Raw genomic sequence first — 5,059 nt, forward strand, 5'->3', positions numbered from 1 at the left:
TGAGGAGACAGTGGAAACTTTTCATGGGCTTGGATATATATGTTGTTGTGTGTTGAGGGGAATAGTGGTGGGTCAGTTATTTTCTCAATGTTTGGATTTTTATTTGTAAATTATGATGCACAATTCAGAGGATGTGATCCTTGTCTTGTTGCTATTCAAGCAGTTCATGTGGCTGCAAATGCAATGATCTTGATTTGGATTTGGATTTTTTGCTCCTTTAAGTTTATAAAATTACAGCAGTTGGACAATGACAACAATTTGAAAATATATAAATAAAGTCATTAATATATAATTGAGTGAAAAGGACACAAGGATCTAACATTGAAGAGAACAATTTGAAAATATATAAACAATAATTTGACAAAGATAGCGGTAAAAAAAGTTATGGTGTGAATAGGCTGAAGGTAAAGTTCAATAATAGTGTATGCTTTCAACACCATGAAATCTTCAACTTTTCTATCTTGTTTGGGTAGTATATTAAATTCCAAACTCATGAAGTATCAAGTATGAGATTCCTTTTCACTTGAAGAGGTATGAGATTTATATGTCCCTTTCTCCTAATTGATTACTAAATTGTAAATTTTAAAATATATTTCTATGTCTCATACTCTCATTACATTACATTCTTTTGGTATAAACCATCCAGAATGTTGTCACTCTTCACATACATTTATTTTAGATTCAGATTTGATCATAGTTAAGGTTCTTCATTCCTCATTCCAGTTTATTATGCGAGGATTTGATGACCCTATTTTAGTAGTGTTTTTATGGTCATTTCGTAGTTTATTTTGAGTCTTTTTATTGAGTCTCATGTAGTGTTTCATGCATTATCATGCATTTTTATCTTTCTTTGAGTTTTTATTTTGTTTTCGTAAATTTGTAGTTTTATAGGGACATTTCCTGCATTTTAAGTAAGATTAGGACTTGCATATCTTTTCTACTTGAATTGAGGGTCTTTTGTGCTAATAATCTCTTGGAGTTCCTAGATATTTTCCTTGCTTTGTTCCTAAGTAATCAGGTCTGAAACTGCTGAAGAAAGTAGGTCAAGAAGCTTGGAGAATTGAAGGGAGGCATAAAGAGGAGTAAAGAAGAAGTTCAAGAACCTTTCTAGCATGAAGAGAGCGCTGTTGAGAGCCTGAGCGCCAATTGGATCGTTGTGTAAATGATGCTAGAAAGGAATTGGCGCCTGAGCGCTCCTGTTGAGCGCCTGAGCGCCAATTTCCTTCCAGAGGCGCTTTTCTCACTTGGAATTGGCGCTCAGGCGCCCTGAATTGGCGCCTGAGCGCCTAGGCTCGACCTGTTTGCCTATAAATAGGCTTTTTGTCATTTCTTTTGTACCTTTTGTCAGATTCACATATTGTAATAAGTTAGAAGATAGGATTTTGGTTCATGAGCTTGAGGAGCTTTCTCTAAGTCTTATGTTCCAGGTTTCATCTCTATTTTCTTGTATGGATCTCATAGCCATGCTTGGCTAAAACCCCTTTTGCTTTGGGTTCTTTGTAAGACTTTGGATGTTTTAGCTATATTTCCTTTTCTATTCATGTTGTTATGAGTAAACCCTTGAATCTCACTCCTATGCTTTATCTTTTAAGCTTGAATGCATGCTAGCTTTTTACTTTTCTATAATCATAACGGAAGTTTGTTATAGAATTGAGACTTGTTGTGGGATTACCTCTTCTATGCTTGCTACTAGGAATAGAGGAAGGGTTGAGGTTTGTTGGCCTGAATTGCATGCTTAGTTCCTTTAGAAAATGTTTAGGTTGTCAAGGAATTGTGCCTATCTTTTGACTTGAGAGGGTTGTCTATGCGAGGCATCGATAGATGACTAATTAGGCTAGAGCATCAAGGGAGACTCCGGACTTTGTGAGTAGGAAATGTTTGCTAAAACTGAATTAGTTGAGCATGAACCCAAGGCATTCTCATCTCTGAATTTCACTCACTTTATCTTTTGTTCACTTGTTTTTTTACATAACTCCAGAAACAATCAACCATAAAATTGAATTTTACTCGCTTTCCTACCGTAAACTCGAGTCTTAAACTAACTTTGCAATCTAACTCCCTGAGGTTCGATAATTTAAAACTGGGTAGATTCTGTACACTTGTAGAGCAACCAACAAGTTTTTGGCGCCGTTGCCGGGGAATTATTTGTGGTTTTTGATTTAAGCTTTTAGTTTGTTTTATTTTTTTTGTTTTTATCTTTGTCTAGAATTGGTGCTACTAATCTTTCTCCGTTTGAGTGTCACACTTTCAGGTTGCTCTCGAGAGAGACACCGCCATGGGTGGCCATATGACGGAGGATGAGATGCAAGCCCATATCGAGGCAAGAATCCAAGAGGGGATCACCCTCCGATTATGTGAACAAGAAGTTGAGAATGTCAACCGGTCTCTTTGGGAACTCACTTCGGCTACCATGAGTTATGACTATCCCGGGAGCATTGTCTTTCCCGAGGGAGTGCGAAACTTTAAGTTGAGACCGACATTCATCAACTTGGTGAGCCAAAACCAATATGGTGGAGGTACTTTGGAAGATCCACATGCTCACATGGAGAGGTTCATCCGGAATTGCAACACTTACCGGGTGAACAATGTTCCGGCGGATGCAATTCGGTTGAGCTTGTTTCCATTTTCTTTGAATGACACCGCTGAGGAATGGCTGAATTCTAAACCTCAAGGGAGCTTCACTACTTGGGAAGACTTAGCGGAAAAGTTCACAACAAGGTTCTTCCCAAGAGCCCTTTTGAGGAAATTGAAAAAAGACATCATGAATTTTGTGCAAACCGCTGAAGAGAATCTCTATGAAGCTTGGGAGCACTTCAAGAAGCTCTTGAAAAAATGTCCTCAACACAATCTCACCCAAGCTGAATTGGTTGCAACATTTTATGATGGTCTACAATACTATTGGAGGTTTGGCCTAGATGCGGCTTCAAATGGCGAGTTCGATGCTCTTCCCCCACGAGCGGGGTATGACTTAATAGAAAAGATGGCAGCGAGAGCCATGAACTCTGAAAATGATCGCCAAACCCGAAGGAGTAAGTTTGAAGTGGACGCTTACGGCAAGCTCTTGGCCTCCAATAAGCAAATCTCCGAACAAATGGCGGAGATTCAAAATCATATAAAGGCGACCAATTTGGTCGGTGCTACAGTAGCCAAAGTGGAATGTGTGGCTATTGGAGGGCCTCATGTTAGTAAATTTTGTACCATGAACAATCAAGGTTTCCGAGGTCAAAGCTCTGGACTATCTCACCAAGTCCAAGAGCAAGTTGGTGAAAATGATGGTGGCAAGAAGAGTTTGGAGGAGTTGGTTGGGACTTTCATCAACCGCATGAAGAACAACTACAAGAGCCAAGAGGTGGCTATAAAGAACTTGGAAAGTCAAATTGGCCAGTTGGTCAAGCAAATGGCTGAGATACCTCAAGGTAAGTTTTCTCCCGATTCGTTAATTTTTTCTAAACAAGAAAATTCTGCTGTTGTTACCACTAGGAGTGGGAGAGTGTTACATGAGTCAAAAAAACAAAGTGAGAAAATAGTTGAGGAGGAAAGGAGTGTTCCTATTAAAACTAGAGTGATGAATGATCATATTCCTAAAGCATTGGCTAAAACAAATTTTGATAAAAAGTTTTCAAAATTTATGGATGTTTTTAAGAAACTCCATATTGATATCCCTTTTTCCGATGCTTTGGAACAAGTGCCTATCTATGCTAAGTTCATGAAGGACATTTTAAATAAGAGAAGGAAGTTGAGTGAGGTTGATGAAACTATCATGATGACCGAGGAGTGTAGTGCCATTTTGCAAAGAAAAATGCCTAAGAAGAGAAGGGATCCCGGGAGTTTTACTATCCCAGTGGAAATTGAGGGGTTGACTGTTGTTGAAGCCTTGTGTGATTTGGGAGCGAGCATCAACTTGATGCCGCTTAGCATGTTTAGAAGGCTGAACTTAGGAGAGGTCACCCCGACCATGCTTTCCTTACAAATGGCGGACCGATCCCTAAAAACACCATATGGGATTGTGGAAGATGTTATGGTGAAGGTGGATAAGTATGTGTTCCCTGTGGACTTTGTGGTGCTGGACATGGAAGAGGATGCAAAGATTCCTCTCATTCTAGGCCGACCCTTCTTAGCCACAGGTAGGGCTAAGATTGATGTTGATAAGGGTCAGCTCATCCTCCGAGTTGGTAAGGACAAGGTAAGATTTTCAGTTTTCAATCCTAATTCACAAACTAACCTTAATGATAATTTTGTTTGTGATATGATCAAAAGCTTGTCCAGGTCTTCAAAGGAGACCCTCAAGGTAAGTGAAAAAGGTGTTGAGCTTAATCAAGCTCTCATCAAGCTTGTTAGAGAAAACAAGTATAGGGGGGTCTAAAGATGAGAATTTCCAAGCCCACATTGCCCGATTCACACAAGCTAGTCACCTTGTAAAAATGGAAGGTGTGACTAGTGATGAGCTCAAGGTTAAGCTCTTCCCTCACTCCTTGAAGGGGGGAGCAAGAATTTGATACGATGGTTTAGATAATACCCTCTCTTGGGAGGAGATGTTCCAAAGGATTTGTGCAAGGTTCATACCTTGCACATGTGGAAGAAATATTGATGGTAAGGAATTTCCTTCCTAACACCAAAGGAAGGAGAGTCAACCTAGGACTATAACTTAGGGCTGCTTGGGAGACAACCCAAGTCTTGTTTAATTTCGCTTGTTTGTTTGTTTGTTGCATTTTGTAGGAGGAGAGAGCATGCAACTCAATAGCGGGAGGCGGTTCTATAGCCTCCGTGCTTGACTTGGAGAGGAGGTGTATCTCTTTCCTTTAAGTTAATTCATGCATTTTTAGCATATTTTCTCTATGTAGAACTTTCTTTTCTGTTTCATCATGCATAGTAAGTTAGAGTCGTTTTTGGGGTCTTTACTTCCCTATACTCACATGTTTTTGCCCTTAGTTATGCTCTCTAACTTGTGCTGTTTTAGAAAATGTTTTTGTGAATACTTTTGTTTTCTTTTGGGGATGAGTGATTTCATGCTTTGGGGAAGAGAGGAGGAGACTTTGGTCTTCCGAGTGTTTCTTAAGGA

At 39.4% G+C, this 5,059-nt stretch overlaps 1 non-coding gene across 1 annotated transcript; it reads right to left on the reverse strand.

Moving 5' to 3' along the window:
- Nucleotides 1-2,743: 2,743 nt before the first annotated feature.
- Nucleotides 2,744-2,850, reverse strand: LOC130741504 (small nucleolar RNA R71). The gene has a single exon (XR_009020399.1). It is a non-coding gene; the product is annotated as a small nucleolar RNA R71 (small nucleolar RNA).
- Between the last annotated feature and the right edge of the window lie 2,209 nt (nucleotides 2,851-5,059).

Source organism: Lotus japonicus, chromosome 2 (genome assembly GCF_012489685.1).
Source record: "Lotus japonicus ecotype B-129 chromosome 2, LjGifu_v1.2".
NCBI classification, from domain to species: Eukaryota; Viridiplantae; Streptophyta; class Magnoliopsida; order Fabales; family Fabaceae; genus Lotus; species Lotus japonicus.